Here is a 23508-nt window from a genome sequence, read left to right as displayed (position 1 = left end):
GTCATGAAAATTTTAAATTAAATCCCATTATCCAGGAGGTTCCTGAAAATTTAAAATTAAATCCCATTATCCAGGAGGATCCTGAGAACTTTTAAAATTAAATCTCATTATCCATGAGGGTCCTTAAAGCTTTTGAATTAAATCCCATTATCTAAGAGGGTCCTGAAAACTTTAAAAATTAAATCCCATTATCCTGGAGGGTCCTGAGAACTTTTAAAAATTAAATCTCGTTCTCCAGGAGGGTCTTGAAAATTTAAAACTAAATCCCATTATCCTGGAGGGTCCTGAAAAATTAAGTCTCATTATCCAGGAGGGTCCTGAAAACTTAAAACTAAATCCCATTATCCAGGAGGGTCCTAAAAAGTTAAAATTAAGTCCCATTATCCAGGAGGGCCCATAAAAATTTTAAATTAAATCTCATTATCCAGAAGGGTCCGAAAATTTTAAATTAAATCTCATTATCCAGGAGGGTCCTGAAAATTTTAAATTGAATCCCATTATCCAGGAGGGTCCTGCAAATTTTAAACTAAATCCCATTATCCAGAAGGGTCCTGAGAACTTTTAAAATTAAATCCCATTATCCAGGAGGATCCTAAGAACTTTTAAAATTAAATCTCATTATCCATGAGGGTCCTTAAAGCTTTTAAATTAAATCCCATTATCCAAGAGGGTCTTGAAAACTTTAAAAATTAAATCCCATTATCCGAAGGGTCATGAGAACTTTTAAAAATTAAATCTCATTCTCCAGGAGGGTCCTGAAAATTTAAAACTAAATCTCATTATCCAGGAGGGTCCTGAAAAATTATGTTCCATTATCCAGGAGGGTCCTGAAAACTTAAAACTAAATCTCATTATCCAGGAGGGTCCTGAAAAGTTAAAATTAAGTCCCATTATCCAGGAGGGCCCATGAAAAGTTTAAATTAAATCCCATTATCCAGGAGGGTCCGAAAATTTTAAATTAAATCCCATTATCCAGGAGGGTCCTGAAAATTTTAAATTGAATCCCATTATCCAGGAGGGTCCTGCAAATTTTAAACTAAATCCCATTATCCAGGAGGGTCCTGAGAACTTTTAAAATTAAATCCCATTATCCAGGAGGGTCCTGAAAAGACGAGAATGAACTCACCTAAGCCATGCTCTCTTTTTGGAGGATTCTATAAAGAATTTCTTGTCCCTGAGCCATGTCTTTTTCATGGGAGGTCCCTGTGGATTAACAAATTTTCTTGCCCCTGTTTCAGACAAATAAAATCTTGTCAAATTGAAAACGTGGTGGTTAGTTTGTGGCCTTAACCTTGGGAGCAGCTACTTCTACACTTGCCAAAATAACTTTGATTTCAACTTGGACGACCTTGACTATTATCGACTGCCCATTTTCTTTCAACCCTTATCACAGAAAGTACCTCTGCTCCATTCGTTCCCAATATCCTCTATCTGTTGCGTTTTGCTCATGGATTGACATTTACCAAACTCTTGCATGTCACATGAATCCCAAAGCATGTTGATTGTTACCAACTCAATGCGCATACCACTTTTCCCTGACTCATGCCACTTTGATGTGCTAGCCAAATTTGTTTTGTGCAATTAGAAAGCTGGTAGAAAATTTTGAAGTCATTTATCACTTGTTATGACCAAACAGACTCAAGAAGGGACTCAAACAAAACGAGAGGAACAAAATAAGGGACAAGGGAAAGAGATGATACCTACAAGAAAATTACAAAGTAGAAAACTTATCGGATGTGGATACCAACTCTAATGACCATGACATGCACCTTTGGATTAAGTGGCCTAATCTCTCAAGCAAGTCTAATATTCAACTCTTGTTGTACCTCTTCGCTGTGAAACTGGGCTTCAGCGCTTCAATTGTCCCATTTAATCCACAATCCTCAGTCGACTTGTAGTGCCTTAAAGGTTTTCACCATCAAGCCTCTCTCATTTTGCTCTTTTCTCAACCCATCGTCGCCTTACGGCGCCCCTGAGGGTTTTCACCGATAAGACTCTCTCATTTTATCATTTTCTCTCATTGTGCTGAGAATAAAGGTATTACCCATGATGCAGAAAGATCATACTTTCACCACACACTTGATTTGACTTCCTCAAAGATTGGTTAGAAGGTCTTTCTTTGGACCGTAATGTAGGCTTTTGGACAGGGTTGGAAAGAAAGGGTGGCATGAAGGCTCAAAATAATTTAAGATGAAAGGGTTCAAAATTACAACTTTTGGAATCAGATCTTTTGGCAAAATTAAAACTTCTGCCCCAGTTTCTAGAGTCTGGGATTTTTATTTTTTTTGCTTTTTTTTTGGATCTTTGCTTTGATGGGATTTCTAAGAAAAACATCTCCACTCTTGGCTTTGGGGATTATGAAATATTTTATTTGGTGCAACCGAACTGTAAGGTTGCTTACGTATCTTGAGGTGTCAAGAACAGGTCGAACGTAGTTCAAAATAAAATTTTCTTTTCTTTTCCTTTTCTAGTTCCCACCCTATTTCTGATTCCAAAAGAGGGGTATGAAACGAAATATTAGGGCTCAAAATGGGTAGCAAAGGATAAAAGTATTTGGGTAGCAGAATAAAATGTCTTCATCATACCAAACTCAAAAATGCCAAGTACAAACATTCAATTGAAGATAAGCAAACAAATCACGCATAGTAACTATTGATGGCATCAATACAAACAAAGAGTGTCTCAACCTTATCTTGATGTGGAAGAATACATTTCAGCACTGACTCATTTACCTCAAATTGTTTGAGAGACATTTTCTTGTTGTATGCTCTTATCAACCACTTGATTTTCCAGACTTACTGCCTCAGTTTCGCTCAATTCAAAATTTAGGTCATCTCAGAATGCGTGAATCTTTACTTGTTTCCTCAAATGCATCCTTTTATCATATTCAAAAAACCGTGCCATTGCTTCATGATTAGACTAACTTTCAAGATCATGCTGAGAATTATGTGTGCATGTCATGTCACTAGAGTGAGCATGAGAAGAACTATAAAAGGAAAAATGACCTAAACAAAAATTGACTAGAACTAACAGAAACTAAGAGATTGCATTAGACAGATGCTGAAAAGGGTTTGAACAAGACAAGCAAAATAGACATGGGTTATAACCCTAGAATAATCTTAAATAACACTAAACGAGTTACTACAACTAAATGAACTAGACAAAATGAGAAGAAGAAGAGTTTGAGCCACAAGATAATATCCGGATTACAACCCTGAAATAACCCGGACAAACAGAAATGACAACAAAATAAACTACCAAAACTCCTCCCTGGATAGCCAAGAAAGGAGTGTCTTTCCAATTACCAAGCTCGATATCTTAGCCACTAAGTTGCACATCAAAATTACTAGGACCTTCACCAATTTCAATATCATTAACTTCAGTCAGCAAGTTCCCAAGAGGATTCTCATACTCCTTGTCACCACGCATATTTCCCACAAAGTGTACATCATCATGTGCAGGTAAAGGATTCTGTGAAATGTTCTGGATATCACTGTCCTGGATCACAATCATCCTTTCTTGAATCATTCTTTCTATCTCCCTTTTAAAATCCCGACAACTTTCGACCTTGTGTCCCTGAGCATTGGAATGGTATTCACACCTTTTAGAAGGGTCAAAGCTTCTTGCACGCGAGTCTACATGATTCAGAGGAATAGGTGCAATCAGGTCATAATGCTTTAACTTCTCAAACAAGCTTGTATAGGATTCTCCGATTGGAGTGAAAGACTTTTTTCTTTGTTGTTGCCTTCTCATTTTATACTCTGGCCTTGGTTGGAACCTCTTTCGGTTAGGGGGTTGATATGCTCGTTGAGGTGGGTAAGACTTTTGTGGAGGCAGTGCAAGCCATTGCGGGTTTTGTGAGTGTGAAGCATATGGTGGTGCATTGTAGATAGAGTACTTGGGAGGAAAGGTATGACTTTGGGGATTCTGTGGAGGAAAGTAGCATTTATGAGGATTATTTGGAGTACGAGGATATTTATGGGGTCGGTATTGAGGCTGAAAGCGTTTAGCAGGGATGCCCACTAGATCATGTCGTTGGCTGGGCTCGACAACATCTTTTCTATTAATCGGAGAACTGACCCGAGCAACTTGTTCGTTCCATCTGAACCAAAACTCCCTAAAACCTTCCTTGGGTCTCTTTCCTTGGGCATCGGGGACTTTGAACACAGTCTCGCTAGAGGATCGAGGAAGGGTAGCTGGTGGAGGAGCTACAAAAATAGGAGCAGATGTCGAAGCATGGTATGAAGTTGTTTTGGCTGGTGGAGCATGGAAAATTTGGGAGGAAGTGTCAGGGTAACTGTGGTAAGGGGTAAATCCCGGTGCATGTTGAGAGGAAAGGTCGACGATAGTGGAAACTTGGGCTTGTGATAGTGGCAGGATAGTTGCAGGGTTTTCAGTGTAGTTAGTGGGGAATGAAGGTGGAGGATGCCCCCTGACCCAAGACTGATACATTTCTGCCATCTGTTGTTTCAACCTTTGGACCTCCTCTTTCAACTCAGACTCCGACTCCACAAACTCCTTTGGTGGGTCTACAACCCCAGTGTCTGTTTCTTTGCTAGCCATGACTGCCTTGTGCTTTCTGGTGTTGTATGGAAGAATCACCAAAGTGCCACAAACTAACCACCCTCTGTTATGATAACAATGAAAGTAACAAAGAGGGCCAAAACATAGCCGACATGTTAGCGTTAGAGCATTTATCAGATAGAAATATCACATTGCGTGCACTGACCCTAGTCATAGTTAACGGTTCTAGAATGGCTTCGAGGGTATGAAGGTCATATGGCATCATCCCAATTTCACTATTCTTGCCCCTTTTCCTCTTCATCTTCCTTTCTAACACTGTTTGGTTTTTCATTTCTTTTCCCCTCTTTTCTTTCTGGTCATCGCTCTTTTCTTTCCTCCTATTTCTCACGTCCCACAACTTCTTTCTCTTTTTTTCTTTTTTCTTTTTAATAATGATTCGATCGAACCCTATGTAGGTTGCCTACGTATCATGTCCCTCATGAATCAGATAAAGCGTAGTTCTGGAAAAAAATGATGGATAAAATAAACTAAAACAAATCTTTTAGATTTTCCACTTATAACTTTTTTTTTGGTTTTTCAAATACAAAAAAGGAAGTACTATAACAAAAGACTCGACAATCTTAACTAGACTGACAGACTAGATACTATTGTACAAGACTAACAATTAAAAGACAACATAAAATAGACTAAAAAATAAAAAATTTCCTCAAGCAGATCGTGCATGCAATGGTCTTGACTAGAATGGTCGTGGGGTATTTGTCATGATCAAGTCCTGGTAAATGAATCCATACCTGAATGAAAAAAATAAGACCAAACAGATTAAATGACTCGAGACACTATGTGAGACCACACCTCCTATTAGACACATGCAAGACAAGCTTAGGCTATTTTTGAAAATTAAACTACATGGACAAGAGTGGATATTAATACAAACTCAACAAGATTGACCTCATGGACAAGGAAAATGCCTCACTAAGGCTTCAATGGATTCAAACTACGAACATCATGGCCCAAAATTAATTTGTGAAAATGCCCCATTTTGCAAAAATGATCGATATGGACCGAAGTGGCTGAATATGCAAACTCAAAAGGACGGACCTTAAGGTAGTGGGACACTTAGTTGCGAACTCAGGTTTCAGAGACATGGGTCATGAACCACTTTTGCGAAAATGACCTATTTTGCAAGAATGGTCGATGTGGCCAAAAGTGGCTAAAGATGCAAACTCAATAAGGACGTGCCTTAAAGTAATATGACTCCAAGTTGTGGACTCAAGATCCTAAGACATGGGTAATTGAACCACTTTTGCGAAAATGACCCCATTTTGCAACAATGGCCGACATGGCCAGACATGCAAGATTTGGCTAAGACCCCGCAAAGCCAAGAACCTAAGACTCACTAGGAAGATCAGACCCTATGTGAGTTGCCTACGTATCACGTCTCGAAAGCCGAGAATCAGGTTCACGTAGTTCGGGAATATCGGACATGGGAGAAAGCTTAAAAAAATGACATTAATTTGGAAAAATATATTTTTTGTCTTTTTTGAAAAATGATGAAAAATATAAAATCTTTTTGGATTTTCTTTTTCTTCCTTTCTTTTTGAATTTTTGGAAAATGATGGAGAATGTAAAAAAAAATTGGATTTTTTTTTTTTTTGGGTTTTTGGAAAATAACGGAAAAGTGCAAAATCTTTTTAGATTTTTCATTTTAATTTTTTTTGAATTTTTGGAAAATAATGGAAAAGTGTAAAATCTTTTTTGGATTTTCTATTTCCAATTTTTTTTGTCTTTTCTTGAAAAAGTCGTGAAAGAAAAATATAACTGGGCCCTACTTGCTTCATTTTTCACCCTTCTTTCCCAAACATCGGTCCGCCAAATGACCTTCTACCCTCAAAGATGCAACATGTTCCACATAGGGATGATTGAATGTCTTTTTGGGCCACAGATCCATTTTTGACAAAATTTGGATAGGCTTCCTACAAAGGGACACGGTTCCTGGGATCGAGCCTTACTAGGTCTAAATAATATGATGCAAATAAAAATGACCTAAAGACTGACCTAAGTTTGGGGTTCACTAACAAGGCAATTCAGGGAAGCGTATGGTCGATGGTGGCTGCTCAAGCTTTCCACCCACTCCATACGTCCGACGGCCCCCCCTCCTAAATTAAAGGTGACTCAACAAAGAGTTCGTGCACGCGACACGTGCTCCGAGACTGGTTGCAGAAAGAAGACCAATGGTTATGCAAATGATGACAATTTATAAAGAAGTAACACATAAAGGAAAAACTGTAAACAAATAAGCAACAAGCAAATAAAAACGACATAAACAAAATAAAAAGTAAACAAAACACATAAAAACCTCAATTGAATATCCTAAAAACCAACAAGATCAAGTACTAGCTCGAACCTGCAATTCCCCAGCAGAGTTGCCAGAGATGTCACACCCTTTTTTTTTCTTACAAACCTCACTTAACCCTCTTAAAATATTAAAATATTTAGTAAAGCTTGAAAAGAGTTTCTCATTTGAAAGTGATAAAGAATTGCGTTTCAAAAGGATTAACTCAGAGTCGCCACCTGAAATTTGATTTCGGTGTGTTAGGTCACCGTTTTTTTTTAAAAATGATTTTTCCTTTTAAAACGTTTCAGACTCTAAAACAAAGTCCGCACCAGAGATTAGGGTAAGGGGATTCATTTGACTCGGGGAGAAGGTGTTAGGCACTCCCTAAGTCCCGTGAAGGTCACGGTTGCGTACTCGATCTAGTTGGCTTTCAAAACATTCGAATTGAGGTAAAACACACAGAAATAAAATAAACACACAAGAGGCTCGAGGTCGTCCCCACCTAAATGAAAGAAAATGAGAAGGAAAGGAAAAGAAAAATCCTAAGCTAACCTATACTACGACTTCTCCGCTGTGCACGCCAAGGCCTCCAAAATATTTACATAGTTCTTCGGGGCAAATTCCGGGTAATAATATATACAAACTTCACGGGGCATTCCCCGGATAAATTTAACTACGAGAACGACCTCTCGCCCCAAAATTAACAAAAATCCTAAAGTTTGCCTACCCAGATGATGATGGCCTAAACATGCTCTAAGCGGTCAAAGCAATAAAACGAAACTAAATGAAACATTTATGTTCTAATATCTTTCGATTTAATTACCTAACCGTCAATATCACAAACAAATAAAATCTAACACATGCTAACACCATCAAGGATCATCAAATCAGTAGAATTAAAAGCAAATGCACCACTTTAACATGTAATGGAATGTAGTAACAAAGAGGAACATGTGACAAAATATATCAACAAAGAGGGAAGTTAGAGTGAACCTCAAGCAATTACAGTAACGCGTCAGGAACCAAAATCTCAACTCGACGGACGAATCTCACCAAACAAGAACCCGAACTGGACCGAGAAGCTAAAAAACGGTCAGAATCTCGAATCATCACCACAGACTCAACCAAACACGGATTCGAACTCACATTTAAATCAAAATCTATCCTTGAACAAAATTCTGGAATTGAAAAGTTAATAAGCAAAAATTTTTCTCTTTTTTTTTTAAATTTTCTGTTTTTCCTTCTTCTTCTTTGTTAACTGTTTTTGTCGTTTTTTACGGCATTGATTCCGGCGACTCAAGAGCTGATGTTGTGACTGAAATTTGCTGTCAACGTTGGCAGTGAGAGAGGTGAAGATCGAGTGGGTGGTCTTTTATGGGGAAGAAGCAGAAGCAGCAATGGCTATGCTGTTCGTCGGTTTCTGTCCAGCGGTGACGAGGGGGGTGCTGGTTGATTCCGGCGAGCTGGGTGGCTGGTTTTTCAGATAGTTTCAAGCTTCATGTGGCGACGTTAATGGAGGTTTTCTAGTGGTGGTCAAATGTGGCTCGTTTGTTGGTATTTGGGGTGGCACGACGATGGATATGAAGCTGAAGCTATGGTCGTGGGCTGGTGGTTTCTCAGCGGAGACGGGGCTGTTTGTTTTTTTGGAGATGGCAGCGGCTGTGTGGGTGGTCGGCGGCGTGAGAGATCCAACGATGGGGGTGGACTGGCGGCTGCTAGTGGTTTTTATGGTGTCTAGGGTTTTTGTTGTAGTCTCAGGTTGAAGAAGATCAAGCCATGACTGTCTTGTATGTTTGTGTATTTCTAGGGTTTTATCTCTATGGTTTTTTGTTGCTCCTATGGTCTTGGAGAAGAAGATGAAGCTCAGTTTTCTTGTAGTCTCGGTAAGGAAGAAGAAAGGTTCATCTAGGTTAGGTCTTGTTGGGTTAGTGAAGGGTGGGCTTCGAATTTGGGCCTTTAACATTGGGCTAAAACAGATATCCAAATCTTAGTTAAATCCCTCTTAATATAAGACAAATATATTACATAATGCAAAAATTGATCTAATTAATTAAACTAAATTATATATATAATATGAATTTTGTTTTTGTATTTTTCAAATGTTATATTAAAATAAAATAGGTTCGAAGTAATATATCCTTCTAAAAATATCTAACACTTGAATTAACAATTGGAAGTGCACTGAGACTAAGTACATGGAATATTTCTCAATTTTAACTAAGAAAAATGTTATCAGTGTCGGTCCGCTGATAGGGAAAACATAGAGCAGAGTGGAAGACTCTGAAGAAATCATACAATGGCTAGACCAAAGGGATCCATCTTCAACATTGTATGCAGCATTTGGTAGTGAATGAGTAGTGAACAAGGAAGAAATCGAAGAAATCGCTCGTGGACTAGAGCTTAGTAATGTTAATTTCATATGGGTTGTTAATTTTTCATTTGATGAGAAGATTAGTGGTAGCGATAAGATTCTGCCAGAAGGATACATCGAACGTGTGAAAGAGCGGGGCATGATTGTGGCCAAATGGGCACCTCAAGCAAAGATACTAAGGCATTCTAATATTGGTGGATTTCTAAATCATTGTGGATCAAATTCTATATTAGAAAGTTTATATTTTGGGGTGCCTTTAATTGCTATGCCAGTGCTTGTTGATCAATTTATAGCTGCAAGATATATGGTGGAGCTTGGTGTTGGTTTGGAAGTAAAGAGAGAGGAAAATGGAAAAGTGAAAGCTGAGGAGATAGCAAAAGCTATAAAGAATTTAATGGTGGAGAAAAAAGGGGAAGAGTTAAGAGATAGATGAAGCTGTGGTGGAGCTTCAAATGCTTTGTTTGAATAATTCTTAATTGAAAATAATTTTGTGGGTAATGTTTTTTGGCAACTTTCTTCTTCATTTGCAACTTTTTGTGGCGTCTTTTGATTAATGGTCGCCACAATTAAGTCTTAGTGACGATATTATTCTCCTTAAGGTCGCCGCAAGAAGTCTTTTTGGGGATTTTTTTTCCTTCTTATTTTCTTCTATTGGTCTATCTATTAATTGAACGCAATAAAATAAGCACTCCCTCTATTTTAATTTAGATAATACATTTTTTCTTATCGAGAGTCCATTTGACTAATTTGAAGCGACATTTGATTAATTCAACTCAATAATTTAAAATTAAAATTTAGATATTTAAAAACTATACGAAAAATATTATAAATTACAATTTTCTCATATAAATATGATTAAGAAATACATTTTAAAATGTTGGTCAAACTCCACACAGTTTGGCTATCGATAAGCGAAATGTATTATCTAAATTGAAACGGATGGAATATTAATTAAGATAATGGAATAGAGAAGACCATTTGTAGTTAAAAAGGGCAGTACTGGATGGTGACAGGGAATCAAGTTGATGGACCTTATGCATGCATCATTAAATATATTCTCTATTTGAAAATTTTAATCCTCTTTTTTAATTATCCTTAAATAGATTTAAAAAAATGAATTTAATTATTTGTTTAAAGGACTGCGGCCTCTACTGGTAATGACTGATCAGCGGCTCATTCTTTAAATGTTTTTTTGTATATATTTAAGGCACATTGGATGCATTATTTAATTTAAACTTGAAAGTCGCACCTAGCGTAAAACTAGTTTACTGAATCTTAATAATCTATATATATATATATATATATATATATATATATATATATATATATATATATATATATATATATATAATTCAGGGACCTAACGCAGGTGATGTGGCGCTCTCATCTATCGGGAAATCCCCTTTTCTGCCTCTAAGATTTTTTGGCTTTTTAAAACAATACACCCAAACCGCTTCACCTCCACACCGATTCTGCAGGCTTACAATTTCTCAATACTTCATCTACTCAACGATTCTCTCACAACGATTGTATGGTAACGATTCTCTACTCCCTTTCCCCCTACTTGCTCTCCTTCTAAATCTTCCAATTTCTCTGTACTTATCCACCCTTTCAATTTCCCAAAAAACCTACAGTTTTTTTTGCTGAAGGAAACAGTATCTTCAATCCCCTACTAATGTCCCCATTCTTTACCCACGGCATGTTCTGACAAAATTTTCAATCCTTAAATGTTGGTATGCAATCCTTTTCGAAGAATGTTTACCGATTATTCTTACCAATTATTGTGCTGGTTTATTCGACTAATCTAATTGAACTTGAAAATACTACCTTTTATGCTCCCAGAATCTGTTCGCTCAACTAATATAAGTGTGGACGCACAAGGTATACAAGACAAAACAAATCTTTCCGCTCTACAAGTATGGTGTTGACGCACAAGGAATACGAATACAAAACGTCGTTACGAGATTGAGGTACACTCCTAATATTCCTCACCAATCAGATTTTCGCACAGTTCAGAATTAATGGTCCAAATATTCTGAAATACTATTAGTACCATATTTTTAAGATTTGGTGACAACATCTTTCAATTAATGTTATACTTTAGGTAATATCTACTGAGCTTCTCTACATTATTGTTTTCTGCTTGAAGCGACATATGCATTTAACATTGGTTCAACAATGTAGTGATCATATAAAATAAAGAAACCCCACCAAAATATGATCCGCTATGAAGAATCCGCTACAAAATTGTTGCACAAAGGAGGATTGCATTGTACTTTCACAATGCGATGGCCTCCAACATTGTGTTGATCAGAAATATATTTTTCCCCTGCAAAATAGTGATGGCTATGTAATAAATTATTTCTATTATCCAGTATTATTGCCTTTTCACCCTTATCTAAATCATCTTCTTTGCCTTCAAAATGCACACCTCTTCTTTTACTTCTAGAGAAATAACTGGATGATTAGTCACAGCTATATACCAAAAAAAGGGCAAAAATTATAGGCCACACATTGTACAACAATAACTCTAAATATTTGTTTATATACAGTTTAGTTATATGGAGGGTAGACTATATTATAACATGAAATGCACCTTAAAAAAATAATAGCTGTACAGAATGAATACACCATTCAGCGACAAGTTCTTTTAAAATTACTTTCTTACCCATAACTTCGCTCCACGAACTACGCGAAGAAATTGTTAATATTCCTAAAAACGGATTTGAATTCATAAAACCAGAAATGATTAGCTCAAGGTTGAACGATAATACCGTGTTATCAGGCACATTTATTACTATCAATCTTTGTTTCGACATTTTGCTTAATTCCAATATAATTATGAAATGTCTGCTTCTTTTAATTTATATTGTAGATGTGGTTGGTTGTCTATGCACCATTGATAACATAGATAGCCCGTTTGGCCAAGTTGCAAAAATTAGCTTATTTTGAGAAGTGTTTTTTTTAAAGTGCTTTTCTCAAAAGTACTTTTAGTGAGAAGCAATTTGTGTTTGGCTAATTAATTTGAAAAGCACTTTTGAGCAATAATTAGTGTTTGACCAAGCTTTAATAAACTGTTTCTAAGTGTATTTTTCTCAGAAGTGCTTCTCAAAAAAGTGCTTTTGAAGAGAAGTTATTTTTTTCTGCTTCTCCAAAACTGCTTCTGTTTCTCCTCAAAAATACTTTTTTTCCTTCCAGAAGCTTGGCCAAACACCTCATTTTTGGCCAAAAGTGCTTTTGGCAAAAAAAAAAAAAACACTTTTGACCAAAAATAAGCTTGGCCAAACAGGCTAAGAGAGTGTTGGAAATAAGTGGGAAAAAGGGGACATCGAAGTTGTTACCAATTACTCCATCCGTTTCATATTATATGAGGTAGTTTGACTCGGTACGGAGTTTAAGAATAAAGAAGAAGACTTTTGAAACTTGTGGTCTTAAAAGCTTAAGGGGTAAAAAGTTTGTAGGGTCATGACATTTGTGTGACTATAAAGGCTTCTCATTAAGGGTAAATGAGTAAAATGAAAGAGTTTAAAGTTAAATTATTTCCAAATTTGAAAATGTGTCATTTGTTTTGGAACAGACTAAAAAGGAAAGTACCTCATTTAATATGAAACAGAGGGAGTACTAAGCCTCACATCGCTTTTTAATTACCTTTTGTTTGTTATCTTCCAAAAAAAGGATTAATTGCTACCTTCATTTTGTTTTCTAAGTTGTTTATGCACATATCTTTATATTATATTTTAGATAAATCTTATGGATTTTTATTCAACTAGATTATGTTTCATCTTTTTCCCTGGACAATTCTACGTAATTAAAAATAACTTTGTGGGAAGAATTTGGAGAAAAGTTTGATCTTATATGTATAATGGCTCTGGCCCTTACATTGTCATAGTGACTTCTACAACAGTTAAACAATTTCATGGTAATTTTTTATATTTAATGATCATTGCTATGTATTTTACTACTTATGTACTGAAGATGTATTAAAATTTGGTTTTTATTCCATTCACTATTAATAGGTGAGGTTACCATCACCACCACATCTGCAAGCAAAATATTTGTAAATCTTGAAATAGATTACATATTATCGTCGATTCAAAAGTTTGCATCCATATCGGTTCGGGTACAAACTATTGAAAGCCTTAATATCAATAGAAGTCTCATTGAGGAAGAGATGTTTTTCAACAGGATGACCATTAATGAGTTATTGGAGTCTGACTGGAGTGCCGAAATACAAGGAAATTCCATATTCCTGCCGAAATAGAGGTGATTTCCATATTCTTGCCTCTTTTTAAAAATACCCAATTCTCAACATGCTTATACTATATAATTGGAGTGTTTTATATGTTAGGAATACACTGTGAATGTGAGGGGAAACATTAAGGAAATAGACAACTATTTTGATTGATACTATATTTCATACAACTCGTGCTCAAAGAAGATTGTACCTGCATACGGTGTCTAACGGTCTATACATGCCAATTCTTTTGGTGAAGTAAGGAAGCAAGTAATAATGTACATGTGATTTATAATGTCATTTATTCTCTAACTTATTAAGTAACCATAGGTACAAAATACATGTCAGAATTAGGGATAATACCGGGGAGACTACTTTGGTCCTATTTAATGTGGTTGCGGGGAAACTAGCTCCTTTATACATCTGTTCACAAGTTGTTCAATAGGCTGCCATTGGATAGCAATGATGTACCTCCACAAATCCAAAGCCTTTGTGAGAAAGATTTTGTTTTCAAGCTAAGATTAAACAATTACAATCTTAAGGAGGGGCTTGAAATTTTACATTAATATCAAAGTTGTTCGTTCCAGACGAGAACATGGAATTACAATACATATTAAGGAAAGAAAAAAAGGTATTGTAATATTAGATTCTTTCATTTCTAATCCAAATTTACTTGCACAGTGTGAGTATGCCTTACGTTTTGTTACTTATGCAGGGGAAAAGCACAATGGAGGATAACATTAAACCAAAACAAAGATTTATTGAAATAAAGGTAGTTTTCTTTACCATTTTATTTAGGGAGCTTCCATCTATTAAATAAATTAACCTATATCATAGATATGTAAATAAAGATTATTCTGAAAACTTGTCAGGAAGATCTACATGTCTATCACTGTGTTAAGAGTATGAAGAGAAGAACTTCATCAAGATAGATTAGGAAGAGAACTTAATCATACATGATGATGAAGATAGTGATGGAGAGAAAAAGAAAACCAAGAAGTAGATCGTCTACTGTTGGTTTTGGAACTTTTAAAGTGGGCCTATCTTAGAATATTATTGTGTTCTATTGTTTTTTCGTTAGTAACTACAGTAGATGTATTAATGTAAAAATTGCTCTACAACTTATTTTTATTTGAACTTATAAATGTATATATTTATAAGAGTAGTGTTGTCTGTATCCTGAACCAAATTTATAAGATCTTCTAGTTTCCCGTGTTCTGATTTTTGTTGTCATGTAAACTTGCCTGCAAGATAAAAGCTATGGAACACTAAAAGTTGTACATCTAATAATTTGGAAACTATATCAGCCTGTATATATGGAACGGAAGGAACTAAAGATGATATAACATAGAAAGAGATCTCGGTTAAAGGATTTACAGTTAACGAAAAAATAACTTTACAGTTAACGGAAAAATAACTTGAAGCTTATACGTTATACGAGACTGAAAGCATCCTTTTTAAGATGGGATAAAGTTTGAAAGACAGAGATGGAATGCCACTTCCAGATTCTGCCTTACTGCGCGACTTAGGAAATCCTTTGATCAATGAGGAGCTAGACTGTGATGAAGAGGAGCTAAAGATAGTGCATGAGAAATCATTCGCTCTCTTAAATGATTGCCAAAACTCAGCTTATGATTCAATAATAACATCAGTTGAGAATGAAGAAGGCCGCTTATTTTTTATAAATGAACATGATGGTACTGGCAAGACATTTCTATAGAATACAATAATTTTAAAGCTCAGATCACAATAAAAAATAGTGCTTCCCGTTGCTACTTTTGGAATATATAGCAGCTTTGTTATTACCATATGGTAGGACAGCTCATTCAGGCTTCCATATTCTTTTGAATTAACATCAAGGCAGAGTCAACTTGTGAAGTCAGACAAGGCAGCCAGTTAGCTGAATTTCCAGACAAAACTTATTGATCATGTGAGATGAAGCCCCAAAGGCAAATAAATTTTGTTTTGAAGCCTTAGACAAGACCTTGAGAGATATCCTGCGAGTGAGGTATGAAAATAGATATGACAAACCTTTTGGAGAACTTACAGTCATATGTGGTGGTAATTTCTATCAAATATTACCGGTTATTCCAAAGGGTACACGAACTGATATTGTTAATGCATCACTAGACTCCTAGTATTTGTGCCCATTTTTCACTATGCAATGAAAAAGTAAGTGAATCAGAAGCTGCTAAAATTGTTGCTTTTGACAAATGGTTGTTCCAGGTTAGAGCCGGATCCTTTTACGATGATATTAACAAAAAGCTCATATAACTGCCTCCTGATGCATGCATCAAATCATCTAACAACTCAATCGGATCAATTGTCGAGACAGCTTATCCACCTCTACTGTAGAAGTACGATGACTCGGCATATCTGAAAGAAAGAGCAATACTAACACCAAGAAATGAAATGGTGCATGAGTAGAATGATACAATAATGAAAATGATACTAGGTGAAGGAAGAATATATTTTAGCTCTAACAATGTATGCGAAGCGAGAGTGAACACTAATGATGAAGAACTATTGTATCCAACTGAGTTTCTAAACAGCTTAAAATTCGTTGGCATCCCTAATCGTGACATACGCTTAAAAAATAAGTACTCCAGTTATGCTTCTCAAAAATCTCTAAACCAAGAAGGCCTATGCAATGGAACAAGCTTGATTGTCACACATCTTGAAAATTGGTCTGTTAATGCAAATATAATTTCAGTTGGGCTTAAGCCATCCAAAAATAATGAACACCTTCCAATTGGTAAGCCATCCTGGAAGCCTTCACTATAGTTAATTCATAAATGATGCCTGGCGTATTTATATGTTTTGGTGTTTAAATGATAGCTACTGTAATGCATTGGAAGAACATACAAAGAGTAAAAATAAATATAATTAGTGTACAATTATCTAATAGGTTCAATATTAAGTGCTCAGGTTGTATCACAATTCATTTTTTTGGCGTTTGCTTACCACCAGCTATCACGCTTATAAATATAATTTATAGTCAAATCATTTTTTACTTGTCCAACAGTTGACAAGAGTCTTTACATTTTGGTTAGATTGTATGATAATGAAGTTAAAGAAGTGAGATTTAATGACGTCATTCATGAGCGCGACCGAGTTTATATAATGATTGATAAGAAAAAAAAATTATGTTGATCATCTTATGATTTACTTACCGGCAGTCATGGCAGATCCAACTGTATTGGGAAAAAAACTGAATTTACATTGAAGGTGACATGGCATGATACGAGGACTGGTCAAATGATCAAAACATGATGATCAGTTAAGAGGCACGAGTGACAACAAATACGGGGAAATGAAAGCTAAATAGGCACGAGAGGCAATTCGAATAATACAAGCTTCGTACCTATTAGGTCATTTAAAGCCAAGAAATTAGAAGGCATTGAAGACATGGATATGATGACGAAAAGGAGTCCAAATTCAATATTAAATACCCAATACATTAGAGAATTGGTATTAAATAGGAATGATTGTGTAACGTCTTATTTAATGTCATTTATTGCTCATAATTGTCTCATTAAGACTAAGGTATTACTCCTTTACTTAGAATCAACTATAAAAGGAGGAGGTCTCGTCATTTGTAAGGACAGAGGATATCATCAATATTACATTGGAATACAAACCTATTTACTGCTTATTTGTCATTCTCAAAAAGTCTATTATTTCTTTTTCATCTCCTGATTATCAGTAGCCCGAATTTCTATTTGTCTTTAGCTTTGACCAAAGAATCATATTTTTGGTTAAACAAATTGGTTCCGTTACCGGGAATTTGATTATCTTTTCTTTGAAGCTACGTTTTATTCGTCTTTATCAACATGTCAAACAACAACAATAACAATAACAGTGATAACACATTGGGAAACCATGAAAATCAAATCCATCAAAATCAAGGAGACCTACCGAACATTGACATGGTTCCCTCCCCTCCAGATTCACCACGTCAATCTCGTGAAAGCACTCCTGCTCCTGAATCCCGTGCTGATCAACAAGAACAATCTGAACATTTTGAAGGAGGTGCAAATGAAGCTTTACAAAAACTAATTGATGCACAGGTCGGCAAAGCTCTTCAGGATCTAGTTAGTCGATTGCCTGCTGCACCACCCACACCAACTCCTAATAATAATACATTGGAGAATCCTCGTTCTGGTCTTGTTAATTCTGGAAATGGAGGAACCACAGGAAGAGGGACCAGGTAATTCAAATAATTCCTATTTGCAAAATTTAGTAGTAACCTTGCAGAAATAGATTAAGGAACAAAATGAGCGTATTGAGCAAATCCCTGGAGTTCCGCCTGTAATAAAAGGAGTAGACATGGACAAATACTCAAAACAACCTTGGAAGCCAAGTGCTGCTCCCCTTCCAATTCCGAAAAAGTTCAAAATGCCTGATATCCCGAAATATGATGGTACTACAGACCCACGTGACTGCATTTACAACAGGCCTGAAAGGCAACGACTTGACCAAACAAGAAATTGAATAAGTACTGGTCAAGATATTTGGAGAAACACTTACCAAGGGTACATTAACCTGGTATTCTCTTTTATCTGAAAATTATATAAATTCTTTTGCTGAGCTTGCAGATTCTTTTATTAAAGCACACTCGGGAGCTCAAAAGGTTGAGAAAAGAAAGGAAGATATTTTCAAAATCAAACAAGGGGATTCAGAGTTGCTCAGAGACTTTGTTGATAGATTCCAGCGTGAAAGAATGACTATACCCCGTGTACCTGACAACTGGGCTGCAATAGCTTTTGCAAGTAATTTAAATGACAAAAGTTCTGAAGCCACGAGAAGACTCAAAGAAAGCCTTCGAGAATTCCCTGCAACCACGTGGAATGATGTTTACAACAGGTACAGTACGAAGCTGCAAATTGAAGAAGATACCATACCTAAGTTTCATCATGAAGAAAGGGGCGGTTCTAGAAGATCAGAAACAGAAAAAATATCAGGTAAAAACAGGTACGATCCATATATGGGACCTACAGGAAAAGACTCACGGTCAAAACAAGATAGCCAGCAATATGATAAAAAATCGAGGAACATGGAATCTGGTTCTTCATCAAGATTCAGAAATGATCGGAACAGACAAGAGTCACGAGATGATGACAGATGTTTAAAGGCAAGGTTCAGCGGATATAACTTTAATGTCACTACCTCCGAGCTCGTGGCTGTTTTGAGAAGCATGGGAGATAAGGTACGATGGCCAAAAGAGATGCGGTCAAATCCAAATAGACACAATCCAGATCATTGGTGCGAATTCCACAATGATCACAGGCACAAAACTTCAGAATGTAGATTCTTGCAGAGTGAAGTGGATCATCTATTGAAGCAAGGGTACCTCACTGAGTTATTTAGTGAAAAAGGTAAACAAGCCTATATGAAAAATAGGCAAGAGCCACTAAAGCCTCCTTCACCCAAGAGAACAGTAAATGTGATAAGTGGGGGAGAAGATATTCACGGCATAACCTACATAGCTTCCAACAAGGTTTCTAAAGTAATAATTACACACGGAAAATGGGTACGACAGGTTTTAGAAAATGAAAGTATTTCATTCGATGATGCAGATACCGAAGGAGTGATAACCCCACATAATGACGCACTGGTAATATCTTTACTTGTATATGATACTAATGTAAAACGAGTTTTGATTGATCCAGGGAGTTCCATAAATATTATACTACTAAGGGTATTACGTGAAATGCAAGCTGAAGACAAAATGATACCCAAGGTGCATACCGTGTCAGGCTTCGACAATTCAAGTGTGGTAACAAAAAGAGAGGTAATTCTAACAACTTTTGCTGCAGGTGTTGTTAAAGAAACTAAATTTTAGGTAGTTGATATGGGAATGGCCTACAATATGATCATGGGGAGACCTTGGATCGATGATATGGATGTTGTTCCATCAACTCTACATCAAGTTATTAAATTTCCATCACCGTGGGGGATTTGTCAAATTCGAGGGGATCAACAAACAACCATGAGTATCAACGCTGTAACAAATACGAGCACCGTAAACAAAGAAAAATAGCAATTACAGGAAATAGTTGAAGGTGTCAGCAATCAAACCTCAACTGAGCGAGAGAAAACAGATTTAGACTCGAGACCTGATACAATTCAAGAACCTGAGGAGAATGAAAATATCAAAACAACCATCGAAGAACTCGAGGCTGTGATATTATTTGAGCAGTGGCCTGAATGGAAAGTTTATGTTGGAGCTAATTTAAACTCAAATATGCGAGGTATATTAATTGAATTTCTAAAATCTAACGTGGACTGTTTTTCTTGGTCCCATGCTGATATGACAGGGATACCACCGGATGTGATGACTCACAAATTAAACGAAGACCCATCCTTTACACCAATAAAGCAAAAGAAAAGAAAGCAAGGGGCTTTCAAAAACCAGGTGATTCAAGATGAGGTCCAAAAGCTATTAAAAATTGGGTCAATCCGCGAGGTAAAGTACCCTAATTGGTTAGCCAACACAGTTGTTGTACTTAAGAAAAATGGTAAGCGGCGAGTCTGTGTAGATTATACAGATCTTAATAAAGCTTGTCCAAAAGATTCTTTTCCTTTACCATATATAGATCAATTAATTGATGCAACTGCAGGACATGAACTTTTATGTTTTTTAGATGCATATTCAGGGTACAACCAAATTAAAATGGACCACAGTGATGAAGAAAAAACTTATTTCATCACAGACAGGGGGACTTACTGTTATAAAGTAATGCCCTTTGGTCTCAAAAATGCTGGGGCAACCTATCAAAGGTTGGTCACCAAAATGTTCCAAGAACATTTAGGAAAGAAAATGGAGGTATATTTAGGCGACATGCTCGTCAAAACCCAACAGTCTCATGATCATATTTCTCATCTATCTGTTACATTCGAAATTTTGTGAAAATTTAATATGAAACTCAACCCAGAAAAATGTGCGTTTGGAGTTGCATCAGGTAAGTTTTTGGGTTTTCTTGTTTCTAACCGTGGTATTGAGGTAATTTTCTTGTTTCTAACCGTGGTATTGAGGTAAATCCTTCTCAGATCAAAGCAATAGAAGAAATCCCTGATATCCTTACTAATAAAAAGGAAGTTCAAAGATTAACGGGAAGAATTGCAGCGTTGGGGAGATTTATTTCCAAATCTTCAGAAAAGTGTTTTAAGTTTTTCTCTGCACTCAAAAAGCAAGATCATTTTGAATGAAATGAAGATTGTCAACAAGCCCTTAGAAATTTGAAAGCTTATTTGTCAAAACTACCGTTATTGGCAAAACTAAAGGTGGGAGAAAAGTTTCTCATCTATCTGGTTGTGTTTGAAGTTGCGGTAAGTGCTGTTTTAGTCCGTGAGGACCAAGGTAAACAATATCCTATTTATTATGTAAGTAAGTCCTTACTAGATGCTGAAACACGATACCCACAACTAGAAAAATTAGCATTAGCTTTGATCATGGCATCTAGAAAATTAAGACCTTATTTTCAATTCCATCCCATTGTTGTAGTTACTACTTTTCTGCTTCGAAATATTTTTCATAAACACGAACTGTCAGGAAGATTAGCAAAATGGGCTATAGAACTAAGTGAATACGAAATCATTTATCAACCCAGGACCACTATAAAATCTCAAGTACTAGCTGATTTCGTGGCTGATTTTAGTCAAGGGATGCATTTAGAAGCAGGAAAAGAATTACAAGTTTTTAATGGTGCAAACCCGGGGACTTGGGTTTTATTCACTGATGGTTCATCTAATGTAAAAGGAGCAGGTCTGGGTACAGTTCTCATACCACCTACGGGTGAAACTATTAGGCAAGCTTTAAAATGTCATTCTATAACTAACAATGAAGCAGAGTACGAGGCTGTAATTGCAGGTTTAGAATTGGCAAGAGAACTCGGCATAACACAAATTATAATCAAGAGTGATTCTCAACTCGTGGTCAATCAAATGCTGGGGACTTATACAGCCAGGGAAACTCGAATGCAAGAATATCTCGAAAAGGTACGGGAACTAATAAAGCAATTCCAAACTTGGAAGGTAATGCAGATCCCAAGAGATGAGAATGTGGAGGCAGATGCTTTAGCTAATCTCGCATCTGCAGCTGACGTAGCAAATGACGCAAATGCTTCAGTCATACATTTATTTCATTCTGTTCTCGAACCTGATAAGAATGAGGTAAATTTTAATCATTTAACATGGGATTGGAGAGACGAAATTATTGCTTTTTTACAGCATGGAACCGTGCCTAATGACAAAGGAAAGGTTCACGCACTTCGCAAAAAAGCCGCTCGATATTGTTTATATCAAGGAAATCTTTATCGAAAGATGTTCGGTGGACCACTAGCAAGGTGTCTCGGACCCTCTCAAACAGAATATGTGATGAGGGAAGTGCACGAAGGACATTGTGGAAATCACGCAGGGGGAAGGTCACTGGTAAGAACATTGATTCGAGCGGGATATTATTGGCCTAAGATGGAAGAGGAGGCAAACAGTTTCGTGTCCAAATGTGATAAATGTCAAAGATACAGCAATAATATGCACAGACCAGCTGAGTTACTACACCCTGTTATCGCCCCGTGGCCCTTTATGAAATGGGGAATGGATATCGTAGGTCCACTACCACAAGCAAAGGGTCAGGTAAAGTTTCTACTTGTACTCACAGATTATTTCACTAAATGGGTAGAAGTAGGAGCATTTAAACAGGTACAAGAGAAGGAAGTTAAAGACTTCATATGGCGAAATATAATATGCCGCTTTGGAGTACTAAAGGAGATCGTGTGTGACAATGGACCACAATTCATAGGAGCTCAAATCACAGAATTTCTTCAAAGTTGGCAGATTAAAAGGATAACATCTACGCCATACCATCCAGTAGGTAATGGACAAGCGGAATCCACTAACAAAGTCATTATCAACAACTTGAAGAAGAAGTTACAGGATTCAAAAGGTAATTGGCCTGAGATATTACCTGGAAAACTATGGGCTTATCGTACAACGACAAAAACAAGCACTAGAGAAACACCATTTTCAATGGTTTATGGTGCAGAAGCCTTAATTTCAGTTGAAATAGGTGAACCGAGCACACGGTACGTTCAGGAAACGGAGGAATCTAATGATGAAGAGATGCAGGTCAACCTTGATTTGCTTGAAGGAAGAAGAGAAGCTGCATTGATAAGAATGGCAGCACAAAAACAAGTAATTCAACGATATTACAATAGGAAAGCACGCCTCAGATTTTTCAAAATTGGGGACTTCGTGCTTAAAAAGGTGTTCCAATCTGCAAAGGCTGCTAATTCAGGAAAGCTAAGTCCAACATGGGAAGGACCATACAGAGTTCGTGACATTGCGGGAAAAAAGCATACGAGTTGGAGACAATGGACGGCAAAGTTTTACCCTCACATTGGAATGCCGTCCATTTAAAGAGATATTACTTCTGAGAAAGTACCCACGGTCAGGTATCGCCATGTTAAAATTTTTCTTTTGAATTATTAAAGTTTTACTAATGATTTTAGATGCTAGGCAAAAACCCTAACTCGTGCCAAATGATGAGTCACGACCTGCAAGGCAAAATGGAGTATTCTAAAATTCTCAGCCCAGGGTTACAATTAATCTGATGGAAATACACACGAGTTAGGCAGTCTTCATCTATAATCGCACCTCCGAGTCCCGTATATTTTTCTGTTTCAGGAAAGGACCAAATTGAAAGAAATAAACAAGTGCTCGAGGCTTCATAATTCACCGCTCAAACACTTGGGGGACTACATATTATACACAGATATGTGTAGAAAAATAGATACGAATATCGAACAAAATTCGGCCACAAAGAGACAAGTGTTGAGAAAAAGTTACGAAGTCTTCAGCATTCATCATCGTATTCAACAAACACAAGACATTCATCATAATGTTTTTCCCATGAGAACAACAGAGTCATATCTCAAACTCATAAACGAAGTCACCTCTCAAACCCTTCTTAATATATAAATATAGGGTCATGACTATATACTGAAATAGGTTATGAAGAAAAACCTTGTTTATTTTATATTA

General features: G+C 36.5%; 1 long non-coding RNA gene and 1 pseudogene across 3 annotated transcripts; both read left to right on the top strand.

Annotated features, from left to right (window-relative positions):
• Positions 1–9011: 9011 nt before the first annotated feature.
• LOC104247950 (mogroside IIIx synthase-like) lies at positions 9012–9730 on the top strand (annotated as a pseudogene).
• Positions 9731–10610: 880 nt separating this feature from the next.
• LOC104247948 (uncharacterized) lies at positions 10611–14685 on the top strand. Of its 3 annotated transcripts, XR_716356.2 has the most exons (6): positions 10611–10764; positions 10865–10963; positions 11073–11200; positions 13416–13493; positions 14180–14236; positions 14337–14685. It is a non-coding gene; the product is annotated as an uncharacterized lncRNA (long non-coding RNA). The 3 variants fall into 3 exon arrangements; XR_716358.2 differs by lacking the exon at positions 10865–10963; XR_716355.2 differs by having other exon boundaries at positions 10611–10963.
• The last annotated feature ends 8823 nt before the right edge of the window (positions 14686–23508 follow it).

Source organism: Nicotiana sylvestris, chromosome 10, assembly GCF_000393655.2.
Source record: "Nicotiana sylvestris chromosome 10, ASM39365v2, whole genome shotgun sequence".
NCBI classification, from domain to species: Eukaryota; Viridiplantae; Streptophyta; class Magnoliopsida; order Solanales; family Solanaceae; genus Nicotiana; species Nicotiana sylvestris.
Note: the sequence above shows the minus strand (reverse complement) of the source record. Positions and strands in the feature narration are given on the sequence as shown.